The sequence below is a fragment of the Nycticebus coucang genome, chromosome 3, assembly GCF_027406575.1.
Source record: "Nycticebus coucang isolate mNycCou1 chromosome 3, mNycCou1.pri, whole genome shotgun sequence".
In the NCBI taxonomy this organism is placed as follows: domain Eukaryota; kingdom Metazoa; phylum Chordata; class Mammalia; order Primates; family Lorisidae; genus Nycticebus; species Nycticebus coucang.
The window spans coordinates 31,369,953-31,396,418 of NC_069782.1; the positions used below are offsets into that span (position 1 = coordinate 31,369,953).

The 26,466-nt window shown below is 34.4% G+C and overlaps 1 pseudogene; it reads left to right on the forward strand.

Moving 5' to 3' along the window:
- LOC128580896 (fatty acid-binding protein 5-like) overlaps nt 1-26,466 on the forward strand; it is a 38,218-nt pseudogene that overhangs the window by 5,999 nt on the left and 5,753 nt on the right.

Sequence of the window (26,466 nt, forward strand, 5' to 3'; positions counted from 1 at the left end):
AGTCCGCTAACCTGTGCCTTTTTAGAGGACAGTTTAAGCCATTCACATTAATGGAGAATATTGATAAGTCTGGTAAAATTTTGGGTATCGAGTTTTTTAAAAGTCCAGTGGACATTTTTAATCCTTTTGCTACTGTGGAAGTTAGAGTTTGATCAAAAGTTTCTGAGTGAGTTTACTTTTGTGGTAGAGGATTGAGTTGGTCATTATGGAGGATAGGTCTGAGAATATCCTGAAGAGCTGGTTTGGTTATGGCAAATTTGTTTAACATATGAATGTCATTAAAGTGTTTAATTTCTCCATCATAAATGAAACTCAGTTTAGCTGGATATAGGATCTGGGGTTGAAAGTTATTTTGCTTTAAGAGATTGAAAGTTGATGACCACCCTCTTCTGGATTGAAAAGTTTCAGCAGAGAAATCTGCAGTCATTGTAATGTTCTTCCCTTTGTAGGTAATGGATTTCTTACATCTGGCTGCTTTCAGAATTTTCTCCTTCATATTAACTTTAGTGAAGTTAATTATGATATGCCTGGGGGATGTCTTATTTGGATTGAGTTGTACTGGGGTTCTGAAACTGTCTGCTATCTGAATTTCAGAATCTCTTGGCATGTCTGGAAAATTCTCTTTCATAATTTCATGGAGAAGGGCCTCTGTGCCTTGTGAGGCCACTTCATCACTTTCAGGGATTCCAATGAGGTGGATATTAGCCTTCTTTGAATTATTCCAGAGCTCTCTGAGAGAATGATCCGTTTTTGCTCTCCATTTCTCTTCTTCTTGGAGAGTTTGGGAGCGTTCAAAGGCTTTGTCTTCAATGTCAGAAATCCTTTCTTCTGCTTGCTCCACTCTGTTACTGAGGGATTCTACTGTATTTTTCAGATCTTTGAGGGCTGCAAATTCTTGCTTCAGTGGGTCAAAATCTTTCATGGTTTTGTCTTTAAATTCGTTAAATTCTTGAGACAACTTTTGAATTTCTCCTCAAATTACTAATTCCGCCTTTTGAATTGCTCCTCAAATTACTAATTCCGCCTTTTGAATTGCTCCTCAAATTTCTAATTCCAAATTTTCCTCCAGTCTATTAATCTTGTTTACAATCCAAATTCTAAATTTGATTTCTGACATCTCAGCCACCTGTTTATGAATGGGATCTTCAGTTACATCTGCCATATCTTTCCTTGGGTGGGGGCGGGGTGATCTATTCTGGTTATTCATGTTACCAGGGTTTTTCCGCTGATTCCGCCCCATGTTTGTTTTACACCATTTGATTTTTCCCCTGGAGCTTTGTCATATAGTGCTATGACCTGAGAAACTGGGGACTTTTTCGGTGTGGTGGGGCTAAGTGGTTCTGTCTTGTTTTCAGCTGGTTTCTGTTCGACCCTAGTGAAACAGTTACTCTGGGTTGAAGTCTCAGCTGTGGAGATATACCAGCAGTTAAGTCACCCTGCCCCCCACAGGTAACAATTGGAAAAGGAAAGTCAAACCTTCCTACAACCACACACCCAGGATATCACTTGAATAGTCCTTGGGTGATTGGCTCAAAAGGTCCAAATCAATTGTCTCAGTCAGCACCTATCTCAGGTAGGAGAGTTTAAAAGGTCTCTGGCAACTGGATCGCAGGGGTCTGGTGAAAACGCAGATGTGGCTTGCTCTGGTGCTCTCTAATGAAGATATTCTTATGTTACAAATCTGACAAAGGGTTGTTAAGTAGAATCTATAAAGAACTGAAATTAATCAACAAAAAAGAGTAAACAGCCCCATTTGTAAGTGGGCAAAAGACATGGACAGAATGTTCTCTGAAATAGACAGATGAATGGCTAATAAACATGTGAAAAAAATGTTCCTTGAGCCCAATCAGCAAAGAAATGAAAATAAAAACCATGCTGAGATATCACCTTTCTACAGTGAGAATAGCCTATATCACGGAGTCCCAAAGCTGCAGATGCTGATGAGGATGTGAAGAGAGGGGAATACTTTTATACTGTTGGTGAGACTTAAGACATTATAGCTTCTTTTGAAAGAAGTATGGGAATCCTCAAAGAACTTAAAGTAACCCTTCCACTTGATCTTGCAATTCCATTACTAGGCATCTACCCAGAAGAAAAATAACCATTTTATCATAAGGACCTTTGCACTAGATGGTTTAATACAGCTCAATTTACAATAGCCAAGATGTGGAAACAACCTAAATGCCCATAACTCAGAAATGTTAACAAGCTGTCTGTCGTATGTGTATACCATGAAATACTATTCTGCTATTAAGAATGATGGAGGCTTTACTTCTTGTGTTGTATTAACCTGGATGGAATTGAAACATATTCTTCTTAGTAAAATATCATAGGAATAGGAAAGCAAGTATCTAATGTACTCAATACTAATACAAAGCCAGTAGACAAACTAATACATGCCCACATAAGAGAAAATCTCAATTCAAGTCAAGATGGGGGAGGGAGAAGAAGGGATCACTGTGCTCTCACCTAATGGGTATCATGTGAGAATATATGGCACGCCTCCTGGGGGTGGGACACAAGTACAACAGGAACTTTACCCCAAACATGCATACATTGTAACCTTATTGTCTCTTATTAATCTAAAATTTAAAGAAAGGACAAAAGAAAGGCTTGGTATGAAGTACTAAGTACTATTTCTTTTTGCTCAAAAAGTTTTGACACCAGGAATAATGAATGATTTGTGTGCAATTTCCAAATCTTCATTATAATGATGAATTCGTATTTTAGATTTCAATTTCTAAAACCATTTTAACAGGGATTTTGATGTTAAACACAATAATGTTCTATGATCGATATTGTCACTGCTGAGCTACCTTTTCTATTGAACAGGTATGTGAAAATATTTTCCATAACATTGAACAAAAATAAAATAGCATGGGGAGTTATTTTCTGTCTTCATTGATTAAGACTATGTGGCAACACAGGTAGACAGCAGTTCATCCCATGAGTAATTCTACCTCTCACTGTTCATTTACCAAAGCTAATCCTTCAAAGCACAAACATTGGACAAGAAAGCATTCCTCCTGAAACAGGAAAACAAAGGATATCAGCTCTTTATTGTGGAAGAATTTCATAAAATGAGATTGCCTACAAAATAAGTTGCAGGTATACTGAGGACAAAGTCAATACCATTACAAAAATATGAAAACCTCATTTCTTCCCTGAGACTCTTCCTGAAACACCCAGGTCAGGTTGGAAACTTCTCCTTGGTTCTCCCTTATCAAACAAATATGCCTCTCATTTTGCACTCTGGGCAATAGAATTGTGTTCCCCTATCTGCCTTTCACGATAAACTCAATCCCTGGAGAACTGAGACTGTAGCTTGCCCATTTACATTTTTAGAGCTATGGAGACTGCTTGCCACATTGTAGGTGATCAGTAACTTATAAGTAAATAAAATATAATAAATAAATTATTGAATATACAGCTGAATGTTCTCATATTCAGAGAAGATACAGATTCCTTTAGTTTAGCTCCAGACCATGTAGGCAAAGCTATACTTTATTTTCTCAAAACAGAAATGAACCAAATAAAATAAACTTTTCCACTGTTGGCTGAAAAAAAAAGCAACTAACAACATACATCTCATTAAGACCTACAATAGCTGCTATGATACTCTTTTTTATTTGTTTATAAATACCAAAGAAAATAGCATAGATGTCAAGAAGTAAAACACATTACTCTATGTAAGAGTGATACTGTACTACAGTATAATTGGCAAAGAAATTCTTTCTGATCTGGTATTCTGCACCTCAGAAAGAGGAACTTCAATTAACACTTAAAGTCACTGAAACACAATGGGAATGTAAATCACTCCCTACAGTGCTCTTACATGGGTCTCCCGGGCTTACTAGGCGTAGAAGAAACTTAGAAAATCTGTCTGCAGGTTCCTAACTGTGAACACATCTTTACTTTGAGTTCATATTTTTTGTCTTTATTTTTAATTCAGTTCAGTTTACTGAATAAAGATGGAAAAGGTAACTGACTACTCATTTTATAGCAAACCCATTCAGCCTAGAAATAAAATTATTCATTTCGGGGAATGTATTGCTCTTTCACTAATAATAATTATTATATACATGTGAACTCTCATTAAAATCATTTAAACATTGAATAATTCCTTATAGGATCAAATATTTAGAGGCTATGTTCAAACTTGAAAATTGCATATTTCCCCCAATACAGTTTTAACCTAATTTCAAGTGATTGATTGATAATTTTAATGCATTCTTCAATGCATTGGTCCTACTTCTGAATTTTTTTTTCAATTATTTTCTCTCCTCCAGTGAATTCACAATGTTAGTTCTGCTAAATCTAAATTGTCACTAAAAAGACAATGCATTATAAGGTGCAAAGTATATTAGAAACAGGTACTAAGAAAGACACACTGCTCCGTGATCTTTAGTGCTCCATTATCAAACCAAACATAACTCTGGGCTTTATTTTTTCCATCTGTGAATGGTTGTATTCTGAATTGTCCTTTCTCCTTTAGAGAGATTTTGTGATAACAAAAGAATGGACTCAAAATACTACCTAAATGGAAATTATTTTTATTTTCCTATTTACTTTGCTATATACATATTTTAAATGTTATTTTATTATAGATTAATATGAGGGTACAGATGTTTAAGTTACATTGTTTCCAATTCAAAGGTAAACTTGAAGTTGTAGTTGAGCCCTTCCACCCGGGGCAAGCAGAACACCCTCACATTATGCACCTTAGGAAAGATCCTGCCAATAGCCCTCCTTCCTCTCCCTTGTTAGCCTATATTTGTGTTTTTCTTTGTTTTTTCTTAAGACAGAGTCTCACTATGTCACCTTCAGTAGAGTGCTGTGCCATCACAGCTCACAGCAACTTCAAACTCTTGGGCTTAAGTGATTCTCTTGCCTCAGCCTCCCAAGTAGCTGGGATTGCCTGCCACAATACCTGGCTGTTTTTTGGTTATGATTGTTGTTTGGCAGGCCTGGGGTGGGTTTGAACCTGCCAGCTCTGGTGTATGTAGTTGCAGTCCTAGCTGCTGAGTTACAGGCAGCAAGCCATTTTGTATTTTTTGTGCGTGGGGTGGGGGAACATATAGTTGTTTATATGCTTGTTTCATATTAATATTGAACACATTGGATATTTTTTCCATTCTTGAGAAACTTTACTAAGAAGAATGTTACACAGAAATTATTTTTAAAGACTAGATCATTATATTTTGCCACATATTTACAGCATATTGGAACTATTGCTTAACTGCTTGCATGTTATCCACATCTCATTTTCTCCCATTACGTTTTTAGGATTTTCCTTATCAAAAAAACCATCAATAAATGGAAATGATATATTCATATATTCATACACTACATACACACACACATACACATACGTTAAAACTTTCTACTTTTTCTTCATTCAAATTTGTTTATCATTTTTCCTTAACTACTAATTTGTCATGAGTAAATTTAAAAAAGAAAAAAGGCAGTAGGCTATTTCCCACAAAAGTACTAGGCTGCTCTGGTGCCAAGCTAGAATATCCTTGACTTCTTATGGGTTGTAAAGGTAGGAACTGGAATTTATCTTTTAGGTAAATTTTTGCTTGATCCTAATGGAGGCTGATTTATTAAGCACAAAATTATGTTACCTAATTGTTAATTTACTTACTTAAAGAAAACCTGAGCTGGTAAAATAAACCAAGTAGCGATGTGTCAGATTATTAAATTCATCATTCTACATGTTATGTTGAAAGCTCACTTCACCAGAAGGGTGCTCTAAAGAGATAGCTGAGGTATAACCTTTTTGTATTGGTTTATTTTGAACAACTCTTGTATAAACAGTGAGATAATGTAGGTGCACAGGAATTGGACTTAGAGAATATTCCAGAACAGAACATATTTATGCAACATCCCTAACTACACGTATATATTGACCTTGTATTGCCCAATAGAACAGGGTCTCTTTTACAGAATACCGGCACGGGGACCACGCTGCAAAACTGTCAGTAATTAATAACCCTGAGAGTGGACAAGGTGAGTGGTCATTAGGGTAGAGATTTCTGGTATTGAGTTTTAAGATTTTTTTTTTATTCATTTGCTTTTCCATCTTTAATCCTTAGTAAAGTTATTTAAATAACTAAACCCTCTTTATATTCATTTCTTATAGATGCTGTACCAAATTACCATAGTGGTATATAACGACAGAAATGTGTCTCCCACTGTTCTGGAGGCCAGACATCTGACATCAGTATAATGGAGCAAAATCAAAGTGTCACAGAGCAGTGCTCCATCTGAAGTCTGAAGGGAAAAATCTGTTCCTGTCTCTTCTGGCTTCTGGTGGCTTCCGGGGACATTCCGTTGGCTGTGGCGCCCGATTCTTGAGACCAGCATCTGTGAGTCTCCCTCTTCCTCATCTTCACGTCACCTTTTCTCCTGTGCGTGCCTCAAGCGTGTGTGAAATCCTCCCTTTCCTCTCTCTTATGAGGGCACTGTGATTGCCGTTAGGGCTCAGCGGATAATCCCTGTTAACTGCTCCATCACAGCATACTTAACGTAATCACATTGCAAAAAAAGCAAAAACAAACAACACAAAACAACTTTTTTGTTCTTATGAGATAACATTTATAGGTCCCAGGAATTTGAGCCTGGTTTCTCTGAGCCAGCATGATTGCCACATCACCCTCCCCTTTGTTCTGCCCTTATAGTTGGTGGCCAACCTAATGCTGCCTACTTAAATCTTCATTACCCTTCAGAAATGATAAAGAATAAGAAGACCAAGTGAGGCAAGTCCCATACTCAGCATAACTAAAAGCAAGAGGATTCCCAACCTTCGGATTACCTATAAGCATGAAAAGCACTCTCACCACATGGAAAGCAGCGCCCCTCAGGGAAAACAGCATAGAAAAGAGAAGAGGGGGTTAGCAGCAGGCCAAAAATTAATCTAAAATGGTTATCAAAAATGAAAGCCTTTCTTAAAGCAAAAAAAAAAAAAGAAAAAAGACATAAAAGTTGGCGGCGCCTGTGGCTCAGTAGGTAAGGCGCCGGCCCCATATGCCGAGGGTGGCGGGTTCAAACCCGGACCCCGGCCAAACTGCAACCAAAAAATAGCCGGGCGTTGTGGCGGGCACCTGTAGACCCAGCTGCTCGGGAGGCTGAGGCAAGAGAATCGCTTAAGCCCAGGAGTTGAAAGTTGCTGTGAGCTGTGTGATGCCACGGCACTCTACCGAGGGCCATAAAGTGAGACTCTGTCTCTACAAAAAAAAAAAAAAAAAAAAAAAGACATAAAAGAGGCCTTAGGAGAACAGAACACTTATTTTTATAAACGACACAAATCCCATATGTCTACACAAACATTTTCACATGAATGTTAATAGGAATTTTATTCATGGAACTAAAAATTTAAAATATCACAAATGTCTATCAAGATATGAATGGATTAAAAAATCATGGTTTATCCACTCAATGGAATATTCAGCTATAAAAATAAATTCCCTTCCCCTTAAATGTAGATATGTTTCTTCTAAGCTTAAGCTCACTTCTGCCAATCTGCCTCATGCCATCTCTCTAAGCACGAAAGCGGAAAGTATGCAAAGAGAAATCAAATCTATCATAGGATCAGAATGTGCTTTCATATCTGCTCCTCATGGATACAACTAGTTGAGCCTCTGCCAATATAGAATGTTAACATTTGTTCACGTTTTCTTAAATTAGCTGTATTTTGGGACATAATCTATTGTCCCTTGAACCTTAATGAATTAACTATGGGCCATTTCCTTCTCTGGAATCACAGTATTTATATATTTCTTCCATAGAGCTATAAGTTGCATCTTACCCTGCCTCATAGCAACTACGCCATACCATACAAAACACAATCACTTCTTTCCACATTTGCTGCTATAACTTTGATTCAAACCACCATACCCTCTCACTCGAATACTTGTAGTAATCTTTCCCTGCTTATGTGTTTACTCCAGAGTCTGTTCTCCCTTTTAACATTTAAACATGAGGCATTTTCTCTACATTGTTCACTACAGTACCTCTGGTGCATTGAACAGCATTTAGGAGTAAGTAGTCCCTTAATTAAATATTTTTGAATGAAGAAACTTTATTCAAACATGACATTGGAATCTGTATTTGCCTTTTTCTATATGATTCTCCCCTCATATCCTATATAAGAGAATGTTTCAAGTTAATTTCCACAAGAAATCATGTATAATATTCCATCCTTGAGTCTGCCTTCACTTGGGGAAATGCCTTCCCCATCTAGTTAGTAAACTATGCATTTGTTCTACACCTTCTTTGCTTCCTACCTACCTTAGGATATATATTTAACAATATTTTCTTCAGGTTGAAGTGAAACAGCCTTTACTGTAATTTCTGTTGTCCAATATGCAACCTTGTTCTTACCTATCCTTGCTAGGGCACTTTTGTAAACCCTTTATCTTGAGCTATATTCACCTGTTACCAATTCTGTCCAGTTTATACATCCCCAGTGAATAATAGGACATAAAAGTCTAATGTATCCAACAGAGACATTGAGAATATCAGATTTTCCCTCTAATTGTGTTTTTCAAGTATCTATTGAGGCCAGAGGTTTTCATTCATCAAGTTATTCAATTAGTCATACAATTAACAGAACTATAAAATAATTTATATATACAAGAGTTTATAATTGGAGAAAGTAGGATCCTTCCCACTATTTTATAACAAATACTTGGTATTTGTATTGGTAGTCAATAAATACTAGATTCATTTATTAGTGTTCAATAAATACTAGATTCATAAATAAACCACTGAAACTCAGTTTAAGCACTATATGTGATAGTTGTAATACATACAGAATTACTATGGAAACTCAAAAGGAGAACCTATTTTTCTTGGGCCAGTAATTTCCCGATTTAGTTGTTTAGTTCAAATTAAAAAAAGGAGGTGGAGTTCCTCTGGCAACTTCCTTCCTTTTTAATCCTCTCTCTTGCTATTCTATGTACCATCCAGAATACTGTTCTATGATTCAGTGGGGTTCATGGCCTATACAAAATGCTTTATGACAAGAAAGAAAGGATCTGTATTTAATTATCTCTTCTTTAAAGTAATGATAGCAATATGCAATTGGTAGAATGGGGAGCACTGGATAAGAAGAGAACATAATTGAAAGACAGAGGACAGTCTCTGACTAGGGAGGGTTGCTTGAGAAACCTGAACAGCATTGGGAATAAGAAACCAGGCTCTGGAGTTACATTGTCAATTCAAATTCAGGGTCTCCTACTTGATACCTGTGTGATCTTGAACAAGTCATTTAACCTCTTTGTGTATAAATTTCTTCATGTATAAAATGAGGATAATGATAGTACTCAGTTCACAGATACGTTTGAAGATTAAATGTTAGAATTGCATATAAATCACAAAGAAAAGTGTTGGACACATAATGCGCAAGAATAACATTATGCTTCATCTCTTCTAACTCTGCCCATATTTTATGGAGTATTATTAAAACAATGATCGAAGAAAATACCACCTAACAAATATGGTGTGAATAGGCTGTTACTATGTACAAATATTCTGTTTGTTTGTTTTTTAATTAAATCATAGCTGTGTACATTAATGTGATCATGGGGCACCATACCCTGGTTTCATAGACTGTTTGACACATTTTCATCACACTGGTTAACATAGCTTTCCTGGCATTTACTTAGTTATTGTGCTAAGACATTTATATTCTACATTTACTAAGTTTCACATGTACCCTTGTAAGATGCACCACAGGTGTTTTTATTCCACTTTTGGCTTATAAACACCTTCACTCTGACTAATGCTTAGCCTTCACCTCCTTCCATTCTATGTAATTGAAGTCAACATTAAATCTATTCTTCTGTAATCTTTTTTTATACTTTCTTGTCAGCTTATTGGGTTGTCTGTTAATAAATACCAATTAGCATTTCCAAATGTATCTTTATAAGTGCAAACATTGAAATTATTTGAAAAGCGAAAAATGTCCAACAAAAAGAGTATAATAAAAACATTTTATTTGAAAATTTATTTATAGCATGAAATAATTGTTGCCTTATACTTGTTTCCACTATTGTATTAGCAACTGGGTGAGCATAAGTAAAACACATTTCTAAGATTATGTAAACTTGTCTCCTTCTTATATTAATTGTCTAGTTTAAAAGGTACCTACTGGGCGGCACCTGTGGCTCAAAGGAGTAGGACTCACCCCATATGCCAGAGGTGGCGGGTTCGAACTCAGCCCCGGCCAAAACTTGCAAAAAAAAAAGGTACCTACTAAAAACCAATGACATCATAACAAAGACTCCTAAGAAAAATAAAATGTGGTCTTTTAATTTGTTTAAATAATTCCATAGTTTTTCTGAGACACAGAATAAAGATGAGAATATTTGTATGGACCAGTGCTAAACACTGAATCCTGCTAGGACCAGTCCATCTCAAACTTATTTATAATAGAATTCTTTCACAGGAAGATATTTACCTTTTCAGAATACATGTTCAGTTCCTTTCCTTCAAAAGTAAAGAGCTATCAATGTCATTGTGTTTTCTGATTTTGCCTGGTTATCATAAATCTCAAAAGCAAATATATATATTTTTTGTATAGTTCCAGGAAGTATATTAACTCTAACAAAATTATATTCACATCTATTCTTTACTTCTGATTTTTTTCAACAGGAGTTTTTAAAAATGAACCTTCTATTTTTACTTTGATATTAGGTACTTCAGTCTCTTTTCCCCACATCGATAAACTAATATTTCCTGTTGACATTAGTGAAAATGATAGGTCAGAGCAAGGAACAAGATATACACCACAAATAATACAAAATTTCTTTCCACTCCCATATTAAACTGTCAATTGTTTACATTGTTTGCATTTTGAAAGAAGAATTAGACTGAAGTGTGAGTGACAGAACAAATCATTCTGGCATTCATGCTCTCAGGGTGAAAAATGGTAGACCAGTAATACTCTCCGCTTGACATACATAAAAATTTTATTGAGTTTCTTTTTCACTTTGATGATTCAGCTCTCAAAAAGTTCAACATTATTTTTCTAGGCATAAAATTATAGCATTAATGAATTTGAATTGGTGTCATTCACTGACATCACAAAGTTTTATTGCTTTCAATAATGTAAGCCAGAGCTATGTTACAACAATGAGAGATACCCACAGTGAAATTCCAACTTATGACAAATTCACCTAAAATATCCATATCAGATATTCTTTGTCAATATTTCTTTTTCATACATTGATCATCATAAATGAAAACCACAGACAATATGTGCAACTCTTAAGGCAATTAACAACATTAATATCAATAACATAGCTACATACTTATCAAATTGGAAAAAGAAATTTAATTTATAAATAAAAATAATGTCAGAGCAGGATATTTACAGAGAAAAAAATGTAAGAAATCAATAAACTATGGTGACCTTTTCTTTGTAGTGACGATGGGAGGGCCACATCATTGTCTATGGCAAACAGATTTTGTCCTGTTAGCCTGTATCTTGCTCTTGCTCTATAAATCTTTCTCTTTCTTGATAAATTCTGTTTCACACTTGAAAAAAAAAAAAAAACCCTGCGGTCACCATCACCCATATTTTAAAAGGAATTGGCAATATTGAAAATATCACATTTTCATATGTCGCATTGCTGGATTTGGGAAGAGAAACTTGGCATTATCTCTTTAAACAAAGAGAGAGAGAAGAAAGACATTTGACCCTACAATTCCAAACCTGGTGATCAGTCGTGCAGTATAAAAGTACTAGTACATTGCATAAATAAGTAGGAGCATTTATTGCAACAGTGTTTGTGTAATAAATAATAAAAGTTAAAAACGGGGTGGCTACTATACCTTTTGAACACCAATGCCCTTCTCTCCCTATTCTCACTTGTTCTGTGCTCTGGAAGGCTGATCCTGAAGAACTGCATTAGGGATCTCTTTGCATTCTCGAAGAGAATTCAGTTAGGATCAGAATAAGGGGAAGAAAAAAAGGAGGAGGAGCCCAGGGTATTTTTTTTTTCCCAGACTCCTCTGCTACATTTCCATGGGTTGGTTGTATCTTTCCAGCAAAGGTCTCATTGCCTGTTAGAAATCACTTTTCCTGCCACTTTCTCTGGTCTCTCAGGTTCCCTTCTCTTGCCTATTCAGGCTTCCATGAAGTACTGGCTTCCTAGATATAGTTGCCTCTTGTTGCTTTGTTCTATCTCTTTTGTAAAGGTTCCCTTTATTAAATTATCTTCAGAACGCAAGTATCATCTGTTCCAGCTAGGATCTTGATTTAAACATCTATCAGTAAGAGAATGAGTCAATAAATCCTAGCCTTGCTCTACCCATGAGTGCATTAGATCTCTATGTGTTGACTTTGAAGAATGTTTGTAATGTAATGAAGAATACAAAATTCAATTGAACATCGAAATATGCCATTAACAAAGGGAAAAGACAAGCAGCACACCAAGAAGGGATATATGTAACACAAATAACTGAAATTATACAAGAAATCTTGCAAATCAATTAGCAAAGGAAAAAACTTATAATTTAAAGACTATATGAACTATCAATTACAAAAGAAAAAAATTTAAAAGCTTAATACAAGTATACAAAAAGTTTCACTTTACTTATAATCAGAGAAATTAGAATTCAAAGGAAATGCCATTCCTCACACAAGATTGACATTTTTTTTTTTTTATTGTTGGGGATTCATTGAGGGTACAATAAGCCAGTTACACTGATTGCAATTGTTAGGTAAAGTCCCTCTTGCAATCATGTCTTGCCCCCATAAAGTGTGACACACACCAAGGCCCCACCCACCTCCCTCCATCCCTCTTTCTGTTCCCCCCCATAACCTTAATTGTCATTAATTGTCCTCATATCAAAATTGAGTACATAGGATTCATGCTTCTCCATTCTTGTGATGCTTTACTAAGAATAATGTCTTCCACTTCCATCCAGGTTAATACGAAGGATGTAAAGTCTCCATTTTTTTTAATGGCTGAATAGTATTCCACATAGGAAAAACACTGGAAGATATTGGCCTGGGGGAAGACTTCATGAAGAAGACTGCCATGGCAATTGCAACAACAACAAAAATAAACAAATGGGACTTCATTAAACTGAAAAGCTTCTGTACAGCTAAGGAGACAATAACCAAAGCAAAGAGACAACCTACACAATGGGAAAGGATATTTGCATATTTTCAATCAGACAAAAGCTTGATAACCAGGATCTATAGAGAACTCAAATTAATCCACATGAAAAAAGCCAACAATCCCATAGATTGACATTTTTTTTTAATAATATGAAAATACTGGGGGAAAGGAGGAGGGGGTGAGGGTGGGCTAAAATGTATCTAATAGGTACAGTGAATGCTATCTGGGTGATGGTCACATTTAGAAATATGACTCAAATGGGCGGCGCCTGTGGCTCAGTGAGCAGGGTGCCAGCCCCATATACCGAGGGTGGCGGGTTCAAACCCAGCCCCTGCCAAACTGCAACAACAACAACAAAATAGCCAGGCGTTGTGGCAGGCACCTGTAGTCCCAGCTACTTGAGGCAGGAGAATCACCTAAGCCCAGGTGTTGGAGGTTGCTGTGAGCTGTGTGACGCCACGGCACTCTACTGAGGGCAATAAAGTGAAACTCTGTCTCTACAAAAAAAAAAAAAAAAAAAGACTCAAACATTATAAAAGTGATCCATATAACCAAAAATGTGTGTGCCCCTGTTACATTTTGAAATAAAAACAACAAGAAAAAATAACACTAAATGTGGGAGATGAAATGGAACAGAGGGGACTCCTAGATATAGAGTAGATGGTTAGAGTATGAGTAGGTAATTCCAATAAGTAAATAGCTATGTAATATACATCAGATAAAATGAGTATGTGTTTTGGGGTAGTAATTTTGTGCCTAGATATATATGTTTATACGTGGGTCAGCAAACTCTAGCATGCATCAGATCCAACTACAAGGCTTGCTAAAACATAGACCGCTCACCCTACCACCAGAGTTACTATTTCAGTAGTATCCTAGGTAATTCTAATTCTACTGATTAAGGACCACACTCTGAGAATCACTGCTGTAGAAAAACTCTTACTCACATGCACCATAAAATATGTGAAATGCTTTTTACTACAGCTCTTTTTATAATAAAGATTGAAAACACACTCAAAGCTTACCTAAAGAACAGATGTATAGCTTATAGTATAATATGTGTATTCATGCAATTAAATACTATAGACTGACTAAAATAAATGAATAGAACCTCTGTAGCAATATCTGTAACACTCACCATTGTAAACAAAATGAGTGAAAAATATACTTGGAAAATTAAAAAATTCAGTGCATTATCATTTATATAATTTTATAGAGGTGAAACATTACTATTTACTGTTTGTATATAAACATTTGTGTACCACAGTTATACAGAGGTGGAAATGGCCAAGCCTACACTTAAAAATAGTAGTAACCTTTAAGAAAGAATAAAATGGAATTGGGGAGGAATGTGTAGTATACCAGGGGATTCTACTGGTCGTGTGATATGTATCTTAAGTTGAACAGAGAGGCTACATTGTAGCCTTGTTCATTATACAAGGTGTCCCCAAACTTGCCCCTAAAGTTGCCCTGCATAGGGAAAATGGGAAATTGCAGGTAAATGTACCTTGGTTTATGAAATATTTATTACCAAAATTTTACAACATATTTGCAAAAATTCTCTACCTGTTAGCCATTTCTTTGTAGTTATTATTATATATGTAGAATAAAAATTTTAGGATTTGTGAATTAATTGATGCACAATGTTTTGTCAACCACAAAATATTTGGCCTAGTATTGTTTGTTGCTCTTTCAGAAACTATTTACATAGTGAAGTCCCTGGGTCTTAGGAATAAACATGGAGGGAAGAAGGTGTGATGAGTGACTAGCAACTATTTCAATGGAAACTTGGGAAAAATAGTGGAAGACAGGGGGAAAAAAGCTAACCCTTTCATGATGTTTTGTTCATGTCTGTAAAGGAGGAAGGTTGATGAGAAATGATGAAAAGAGTTAACTACTTATGTTTTCACGCAGTTTTCTCACTACATGATCTGCGCAGATCTAAAATATTTTCAGGTTGGCAAGAACAGAGGCTTGCTTACTCTCCTGTCCCTTAGGTCAGGCATCCCAGGTAATCTAAGTTTGACTCCAAGAGTTCAAAGTTATAGTAACTTCAATCCAAAAAAAAAAAAAATGTGAAGAGGAATCAGATAAAAAAGAAATCTTTTCATGTGCCTATTTCCTGCAAAATGTATAAGTAATTCACTAGTGTCTTAAAACCAGGTAAGGGATATTCTGCAATTTCTTAATTGATGAAGAGACAACATCTGGAAAATAATTGTGCCATCCCTAGTTATGACAACATAAGATGTAAAATGTCTTTAGTGATATTTATAGTTTTATTTTTGATGTTTGTAAAAATATAGAATAAGGTTTCCATAAATCCAGGCTGGGGCTCCTGTAATCCTTTTAAGTACAAGAATTTAATTTCCTCAACTTCAACATTTTTCCTCAAGGATTCTCAGAAAGCTTTGCATTGGAGGAGAAGAAATTTCACACCCTCCTACTCCATACCAGAATAATTTTTCCTTAGGGCCATGTCTATATGGGTTTGTGAAATGGCCTATATAGTCTCTGTTCATTCTTGAAATCATCTTTAAGAAGCGACTTCATTTGACTGGGCAAGCCTTATTTTCTAGGTATTTGGTTTGCAAACCTAATCATCTGATTTAGGGGCATCTGTTTTCTAAAAAGGATACTTGGTTGGCAAGTCCACTGCCTGTATGGGATTGACAGATATCATAACTGAGTAGGGGACTTGGGGATTTCCTATAAAGCCTGATGGGGACTGTGGCAAAGCAGATAGTACAGATCTCTTCTTAAGGTGAATGGGATGCAGCAGACAGTAGCTAGAACTCTTGAATTGCCATGAGAAATCTTAAATCTGAACATTTTAATGTTACATTTCAAAACTTTGAAATGTTATCCATTAACTAAAAATATTTCATAAATCTCTGCAAAAAATCAAGATATAATTACAGACTACACTCAACTCAGTTACTGTTAGGTTCCTATTTTTGTTATGTATCTTCCATAAATACTAGGTGAAAATTCACAATTTCAAAAGATATATTAAAAATATTTTGACAAAAATGTAAAATGATATGTGTACAGGGTTATCCAATATAGCATTATTCGTATATGGAAAATCTGAAAACAAACGAAATGTCTTCAATGAATTTTTTAAGGTTGTATGTTACATAAAAAGAGACTTGAGGGACAACCTCAGTGTCCTGCTTTCTAGTCTAAACTTTTATACAATGTCTCATGAAACCATCTCTTTCACGTGTAGATACACATAGGGAATATTAAATCAAAAATATAAGATTGGAATGGGTTGCTAAGGCAGAGTTCCCAATATCACCTGTCATTTTGGATTTGTTGTTGATGGGATTGGAGTTGTTAGGACAAACTAAGCTGTCACGTTCAGGATGAAAACTAAATATGAGCTTAACAGGGATGATATGAGTTTCAAATAATAGTGAATACTTTTCTCAATCACCTTGTCATTATAGGGATTACATGAAATAATGCATTACACCATAAGGGCGGAGTATCATAGCCCTATAGAAAATGTGAAGAAATATTTTAATAAAAGGCACTGCAGTACTAACAACACTGTTGAAATGTGAACATGTATACAAAGCAAATTCATGACATTAGTGGAGGAGGTTCATAACAATCAAGTGAGAAAACATTTTCCCAAAATGATTGACTACTAATGAAATATTTTTTAATCTTTTGTTTCATTACTCTGAATGCTTTTCTTCCATAGAGTTTTAATTTTTTCCCATCTGTTACTTCCTCCACTGTTTTTTACTGAATTTATTTCAATTAACAATTTTTTTGTATTTTAAAGTATTAAATATCTACTAGTAAGAACAGAGAATTGGGGCGGCGCCTGTGGCTCAGTGAGTAGGGCGCCAGCCCCATATGCCGAGGGTGGCGGGTTCAAACCCAGCCCCGGCCAAACTGCAACCAAAAAAAAAAATAGCCGGGCGTTGTGGCGGGCGCCTGTAGTCCCAGCTGCTCGGGAGGCTGAGGCAAGAGAATCGCGTAAGCCCAAAAGTTAAGAGGTTGCTGTGAGCCGTGTGACGCCACGGCACTCTACCCGGGGGCGGTACAGTGAGACTCTGTCTCTACAAAAAAAAAAAAAAAAAAAAAAAAAAAAAAGAACAGAGAATATAATCTTTCTGATCCAAATTAAATCAACTTTTAATTTTGTTTAATGAATAATTCTTATTACGTGACTCTGTGAGATAAAAAGCATTTAGAAAAACAATCAAAGAGTTAACAGTTGTTGTGAGTTTTATTTTTTGGTGCAATATCCCATTAAAAACAATTATCTTGCAACATGCCTGGTGTGCAAATGGTGATTTGTGATTTAACGGTTCCTATGCAGATTTACAGAGGAGTAAATCAAGATTTAAACTAAATGGTGTATTCTAAAACAGAAAGCAAAACAAATTCTCTATAGGTGGAGACACTGAAATGCTTTGGCTTGTTTCAAATATTCTCTAAGATTTACAGGAGATCAAGAAATACAAGAATACAAACAAGGGAATATCTTTCAAGAAAAGTACTTGTTTCTAAATTTAAGGTTACAAGAAAAATTTACCTGGACACGATACTAAGCAAGTGTAGGAAACTTCAAAAGGAGAAAGCTTCTGACTGGGTTTTATCTCATTTGAATCCAAGATGACTCCCTTATTCCCTATGCTTGCTGAAGCCTGAGATGAATGTACAGAATTTCTTTGCAAACTTATCCCTGGAGTATTATTTTCTTAAGCTGCTCTTGCAAAAATAAACAGGAAAAAAAATGTTTTCTTTCTTTTTTTTTTAAATATATTTCAAAGGCATGTGATGCTTAGAATAAAGGTATTTAACCTCTCTTACCTTGGCAATTTGTTCTAATTTTGTCTTTGATGAGTGTAAAGCACATAATCCTTTTCACAGTCCATTATTAAAATATGTGTCCTCAATTTCGAAGGATGGAGATGTTTCAAAAGTTATATATATATATATATAATATATATAATTGTATTGGGTATTTAGTGCAGTTAATTCTATATCAATGTGGCTTTAATTAATGCAATTATAAAATCAGAACACAGCATGTTAGTGCTCCTTGGATTGACAAGCTAATTGTAATTTATTACTTCTTAAGGGTTATTTCCTGACAACAAGTCTAAACGATTCACCTTACAATAAACATTCAACTGTTCTTTGTTCAATATTGTTCTATTGTTCATTTTTATTTAAATATCCTCAACTCTATGGCAATGAACTTTCCCCTTTTGCTTTCAATAAAAAGATTGATGATAATTACTTTTGAGTGAAAGGTGGTGCATTTCACTACACTTAGCTCATAATAAGATGAGATATTCCTGAGTCACTGATTAAAGAGTACATTATCGTGCAAAATGAGACTGCATTCATCAGGTTGTATAAAATAGCCATTAACTATATGAGTGACATATTCTACTAAAAGTCCCAGAAGCAAGGTAATTATTGAGCCAAGTATAATTTGAATCCAATACTTAATTATCCATGATAATCATTTCTCTGCAGAATTTTATGACTCAGCAACATACGAAAGCCTTTTATATAAAAGAAAATGCACCTACTTTAGTATTTTGTAAGATAGGCAAGTGGAAAATAACTGATAATTTCAGGAGGGAAAAGAAAAATGTACATGAACCCAACAAAGCTGAGTATCTGTCTTTGTAAATGTTCTGAACAGTATGTCTATATCACCTCTGATAACATATATTGGCCTTTAGAAACAGAGAAATATACCTAGGTTCTGATAAAAATGTTACCAGACCTGGGGGGGGGGGTTATGCAAAGATAAAGAAAAGACATGCTGTTTGGCTGCTTCTTGCTTTTCTTTTTATTAAATCATTTTGGTTTTATATGATCAGACACCCTTGTAATGCCAGCGAATGTTTACAAAGGCGGCTGCCTTCTTCTCTAAGTCTCATGAAAAGCTGATGTCATTACCTCTCTCCAGTAATAACAATGAGTAGGGGTTGGGAGCAGCTTTCCACTTCTACAGAAATTACTTTTGTAGTACTATATACCGTAGAACATGGAATACTATTCAGCCATAAAAAATGAAGACTTTACATCTTTGTATTAACCTGGAGACAGTTGAAGCACATTCTTAGTAAAGTACCACAAGAATAGAAAAGCAAGTATCCAATGTACTTAATACTAATATGAAACTAAGAGATAAACAACAATAGACCCACATGAGAGAAAAACACAATTAAATTCAACAATGTACAGTCAAACATTTTGCCACTGACTTCTATCACTCAGCACAGCTCTCTAGAGGTCAGCCCAGGTTGTTGTACCGTGTTTGGACATCTGGAAGGGTTGCTCTGTTTGTGGCTATGATGAAGTGAACTACTACACACATCTGTGTACAGGTTTTAAAGTGAACATAAGCTTTCAGTTCTCTGAGATAAATGGCCACGAGTGCAATTGGAAGACCTCACGGCAGTTCCATGCTTAGCTTTTTATGAAGTGGTCAGTTTTTTTTCCAAAGTACCTCCATTATTTTATATCCCTACCAGCAATCACTGGGGAGGGATCTGGTTTCTACATACCGTGGCCAGCATTTGTGTTGTTATTTTTTTCTTTCTTTTTTTTAGTGTAATGATATCTTTTTGCTGTCATTATATGCAAATCTCTGGCTAATAAGGTTGAACGTATTTTATGTGCTTTTCAGTATAGCCTCTTTTCTGCATACGAAATCTGTAAATTCTCTCCTGTGAAAAGTCTCTTCATGTCTTTTCTCTATTTCCTCACTGAATTTCTGATTTTGACTGTTGAGTTTCAAGAAATTGTAGTTTTATGTATTCTAGACACTGATATGGGTATGTGGTTGGCAAATATTTTCTTATACTTTACAGCTTGTTTCTTCATACTCCTAATAGGGTCTTTCACAGAACAAAAAAAGTGTTAATTTTGCTGAAGTTCAGTTTACAAATATTTCATTAATGGGTTGTTCTCTGGCATCTACTCTAAGAGCGGAGAACCTTTTTCTCAGTCCTAAATCCTGAAGTATTTCTGTTATAGTTTTTTTCTAAACATTTTATAGCTTTACTTTTTATAATTGAACATGAGATCTATTTTGAGGCCATTTTTGGGATAAAGTATGATGCCTAAGTAGCAACAGCTCACTTTTTACCTATGGTGTTCAATCTGTCCAGCAATATTTGTTGCAGAAGTTACCCTTCCTGTATTATATCACTTTATCACCTTTGTCAAAAGTTATTTGGGTGTATTCGTGTGGGTATGTTTTGTGCTTCTCTTTTCTGGTCTATCAGCCTCTGTGTCTATTTTCATGCTAATTTTTACATAATATTGATTACTATAGCTATGTAATCCTATTGGTTTGAAATCAGATGGACTGTTTTCTTGCACTTTCTATGTCTTCAAAATTACTTAGTTTTTTTTTTTTGTTTCCTTGATTTTCCACATAAAATTTACAATGATCTTTTTTATACCTACCACCCACCTTCCTGGGATTTTGATAGGAAGAATAATACTAATTTTGAGATCATTAACATCTTTATGTTGTCTCCCATGAATGGAATATGCCTCTCCATTGATTTAGATCTTGCTTGATTGGTTTCATTAGTTGTGTTTTTAGCATAGAAATACCATATGTCTTTTGATAGATGTATAACTATTTCTTTCATTATTTTTATTTTTTAGTGGTAATCAATAGTATAGCATTTTAAATGTTGGTGACTGTAAGTTCATGGCTAGTATATAAAAATACAAAAACTTTTTGTAGGTTTACATTTTTTCCCGTGTCTTTGCTTAATTGATTTATTAATTCTAAGAGAATGTTTATGGATTCCTCGGAATTCTGTATTTAAATAATTATGTCTTCTACAAAAAGGGAGAATTTTATTTCTTCTTTCTGGTCTTAAATGCTTTTGTGTCCTTTTCTTGACTAATTTTACTGGCTAGAATTTTCAGAGTTATGTTGGATAAGAGTGGTGGGAGTAGACATACTTGCTTTATTCCCAATCTAAAGAAAAGGTATTCAGTGTTTCAGCACTAAACATGTTACTTTAGGTATTTTATAGATGCTTTGTAATAAACTGTGGAAGTTTCCCTCTATTTCTATTTTTCTGAATGTTTTTGTCATGAATGGGTATTACAATTTGTCAAGTGCTTTTTCTGTACCAATAGACTTAATTACATGTCTTTAGCCTGTTAATATGGTAGGTGACATTGATTAATTCCTAAATATTAAGTCAGATTTGCTAAAATCATTGGAATAAACCTTACTTACTCATGGCATATAATGCCTTTTATCTATTACTGAATTCTACTTGCTAATATTTTCTTAAGTAATTTTGTGTCTGACAGATACTGATTTGTGGTTTTTTGTTTATTTTTATTTTCTTTTTTTGGTATTGATTTTGGTTTCATTGTAATACAAGCTGCATCAAATAAATTGGGAAAGGTTTATCCTATAATAGTTTCTCTCCAAGAGTTTGTGTGGGATTAGTGTTAATTTTACTTCAAAATTTTGGTGGAATTCCTCACTGAATCCACCTGGCCTGCATATTTCTTGGGGGTGAGGGGATTAAATTTCAATGTCCTTAATTTGTTACAGGTTTTTCAAATTATTTCAGATTGGATAAATTGTGGTACTCTCTTCCATTTCATCTACATTATTAAATTTGAGATTATTAAATCAGAGATTTTTCATAATTCCTTATGACTTTTGTGATACCCTCATGGTCCATAGGCATATTCTCCATTTTATTAGTTAGTATATTAGTAATTTGTGTCTTCTTTCTGTTTATCTTTAACACTGTTGATAGAAATTGATTGATTTTATAAATATTTTCAAAGAAGTGGTTGTTTCATTGATTCTTATATTGCTTGTTTTCGATTTTATTGATGTTTGTCTTTATCTTATTATTTTCTTACATCTGTTTAATTGAGTTTGGAGAATTGGCAGTTCTTTTTATTACTTCTTGAGTTGATAGTTAAGATTATTAATTTGAGACTTTTCTTCTTTTCTAATACATGAATATAATTTTATAAATTTCTCTTTCAAAACAGATCTAGATTTGTCATCCAAATTTTAAAGTGAATCATATTCTTTTTCATTCAGTTCATTTTAAATTTCCTTTGAGACCTCCTCTTTGACCCACAGATTATTTAGAAATGAGTTGTTTTGTTTCTAAGTGTTTATTTTTAAACATATGGATATAACTTTTTTTGGTTTAGTTAAGATAATCACATGTATGTTTTTAAAATTTATCAATGGACTTAATTAAGTTCAATGCAATTCATTTCTGACTGCTGGTTTACACTTCCCATTCATATTTTCACATGTGCTCCTTTTTATTGTATTTTGCCAGTTACATGGAAAGACAGCTTCTTCTCAATCTTTCTTATTCTTAATGTATTTCAAATTCTATATTTCCCTCTGATTACCCCTTATATTACATTCTGCTGGGTTTAAATCCTTCTTTCATTATAATTCAGTCCTTAATACTTACTATATTTTTCAGTAGCAAGAGAATTATCTACTGTTTTAATTACCAATCATGTAGGTTAAATTCTTCAATATTTAGGACATGGTTTCCAATTTCATTACATGTTGATTGATAAATATCCTTTTTGTGAAGGAGATTCTTTATTTTTCAGAATCATTTATACATTCTTGACACTTGTACTTAAGAGTTTCTTTTGATTAAAAAATTATTGAATTTAATTGTAATAATTGTTAATTTTTTTCCTGTATGTTTAAACAGATAGCAAATGTCAAGTTACAAATTAGAAGAATGTATAAAATTAGCAAATCTCATAACATATGACATCAGAATAGTCACACTTGCAAATAATAATGTCTGGTGAGCAACTCTGGACTCTCTAAAACCCTAAATCTTTACCTGCCCCCACCCCATGCCAGATAAGGTAAAAATAGCCCTGTATTTGTTATACTTTAAATATCTACCTGAAACAATCTCATATTGTCTAGGAACACTGGTGATATATACAAAAAAAAAAAAAAACAAGTCCAGGAATGACCCACCAGACTAGAGCAGTCCAATGTGGATACATTCCTAAATTACCCAGGGATTTTCAGAATTTGGGCTAACAAAATCTTTGACCAGATAAACTCTTCACTTTGAACATGTTCACCATGATTAATATAAAAAGTAGCAGAGGGAAATACGGGCAAAGGGTTTTTAATTATATAAATGTTTTTATTTTTTTTATTTATTTATTCTTTTTTTATTGATGGGGATTCATTGAGGGTTCAATAAGCCAGGTTACACTGATTGCAATTGTTAGGCAAAGTCCCTCTTGCAATCATGTCTTGCCCCCATAAAGTGTGACACACACCAAGGCCCCACCCCCCTCCCTCCGTCCCTCTTTCTGCTTTCCCCCCCATAACCTTAATTGTCATTAATTGTCCTCATATCAAAATTGAGTACATAGGATTCATGCTTCTCCATTCTTGTGATGCTTTACTAAGAATAATGTCTTCCACGTCCATCCAGGTTAATACGAAGCATGTAAAGTCTCCTTTTTTTTTTAATAGCTGAATAGTATTCCATGGTATACATACACCACAGCTTGTTAATGCATTCCTGGGTTGGTGGGCATTTAGGCTGTTTCCACATTTTGGCAATTGTAAATTGAGCTGCAATAAACAGTCTAGTACAAGTGTCCTTATGATAAAAGGATTTTTTTCCTTCTGGGTAGATGCCCAGTAATGGGATTGCGGGATCAAATGGGAGGTCTAGCCTGAGTGCTTTGAGGTTTCTCCATACTTCCTTCCAGAAAGGTTGTACTAGTTTGCAGTCCCACCAGCAGTGTAAAAGTGTTCCCTTCTCTCCACATCCACGCCAGCATCTGCAGTTTTGAGATTTTGTGATGTGGGCCATTCTCACTGGGGTTAGATAGTATCTCAGGGTTGTTTTGATTTGCATTTCTCTAATATATAGAGATGATGAACATTTTTTCATATGTTTGTTAGCCATTCTTCTGTCATCTTTAGAGAAGGTTCTATTCATGTCTCTTGCCCATTGATATATGGGATTGTTGGCTTTTTTCATGTGGATTAATTTGAGTTCTCTATAGATCCTAGTTATCATATATTAATATTCTTGTTATAATTTCAATCGCATAATATGTCAGTAATATAATTGCTATTGAATTGCTCTTTAGACATTTAATAATTTTATTTAACCTCTAATTTACCATTAGAGGTAATTTACCATTAAATGTTAAATAAATTATTTATTAGGTAATGGCATATTAGTTCATATACCATCCTAAAAATCCTATAAAACTCAGCATATCTCTATAACGATGATCAATACAGTGACATCTTTGAGTCTGAATTCTCCAAACTAACTTCCCTCATTTTAAATTCAATGCTTCTCCATGTAATTGCATGTGTGATTTTAGGCAAAATTGATCTGTACAGTGGCAATAATAATACCACATAGAATCTACATTACTAAGTGATTTTACACATCAAATACGCTATTCTATGTCATGTTTTTAGCACATTTGCTGGACCAAAGGAAACAATAAAAGTTACAGACATTATTACATAGTAGAGATTGAAGAACAATCAGGCAGTTTTTTAAATTTAAAAATATTGTAATTATTCATGTTTCATCTAATTGTAATCCATAATCATGAAACAGCGCATTTACTTTTATCTAGTGCATTTCATCCATTGGGAAACTTATGGTCATGTGTCAGAATTATGTTTTTTTATACTGTTGTGAAGAGTTTTGATGACCATGACTTCATTTCATTTGATAGCTTAAGAAAATCTGATTGTCTATTTGCAATCAAAGCTGATATTATCTCTGAGCAAAAGTATTTTGTTTCTTCTCTTCTCAGATTTCCTTTCTCATTACTGAAACAATATAGATGTAATTAAGGTCTTTACCTGAGACTCAAAATGATATAAGAAAGTAGAATAGCTGGAAATTATCTTTGGATTCAGTGACTTGGTCTTAGTGAGAACATCGCCTAAACATTTGTGCGGAGACACGATCATCTGATATTTTTTCCTACCACCTGGTATAAAAGCCTGAAAGCTTATAAAAAATTGTTTGTGTGTTTTGTTAAATACTGAAAAAAGAAAAAAAAGACTAATTTTTTTTGAAAAAGCGTAATATATAAAGCAAAACTTCCTGCTTAGAATATTTGATCCTGTGCTAAACAAATAAGATTGGAGGAATCTGAATATGAGTGCAATTTTCTAGTACTACAAAAATCACATGCTAACTAAATAAATGAAATTGAACTGAAGAGTTCCTTTTTAATGCAGTATAAAAACTTATCATATGATAGAAAAGTCAATATTCCCCCCCAAAAGAGCTCATCTCTTAGTCTTATTTTATTTGAAGTATTTAATGAATCAATGAAGAGGATGCTTTTGTTCCTTTCCAAGCAGGCACTCATCAATTAAACCTATATTTATTTCACTTCCAGTGTCCATTAAAATATGTGGAAGGCTGAGATCACAATGGAACCTGAAGGAAGCAACCCCTGCAGTCGGTTTTTGACCAAGAGCCAGCCGAGCACTCTGACTTTTCTAAGTGCAGCTAGTATTTGAATTAAATTATTTCCACAGTAATTTAGCAGCATGAGCATTTAGGGGGAAAAAAGTGTTCTCTAAAATAACTGTTATTACGTGTATCTATTTGATGTCAAGATGAGACAAGGTTTTACTGAGGTTTGAAGTATTGATTAAGGTTCCAAAGAATTGTAGAAGAAATAACAATTAAATTCAAGAATACAGAAGGCTTTTTTTTCCCCCTGATTTTCCCGTAGGTAATGCCAAACAATCTGGAGCTTGTGAAATTCCATTAATTTCTAGAAATATTTTTTTTACAACAATATCCTTAAACTTGGGGGAAGTATCAATAGTATTCTTGTTTTCTTTCTTTAGTTTCAGTTCATAATAGAAAATGCAACTGATTATTCTATTTATATTTTTCTTTTTCCTTCAATATTTATACAGAGTACATTTTAGTTCCCTGCTTCTTACTATTGTCATAGGAAATGTCACTTTGATATTATACTACATACATCTTACATTAGGTATTTTTTATGGCTATGATTTTCATGTTTATAACTTGAAAAATTCAGATATCAGATAACTTGATAGTAAAAATTGTATGAAGTTCATGGAGCTATTCTATGAGCTCTTAATGGGATGTAGATATTCTCAAACATCACTACATCTGGGTAATCTCTCCAAATTGATGGTAAGAGAGCCCTGAAGAATTTAAATAATCTAATCTGCATCATTTGCCACTTTGACTTTCAATAAACACATTAGGCACAATAAATTTAATTCAAAATTTTGCAC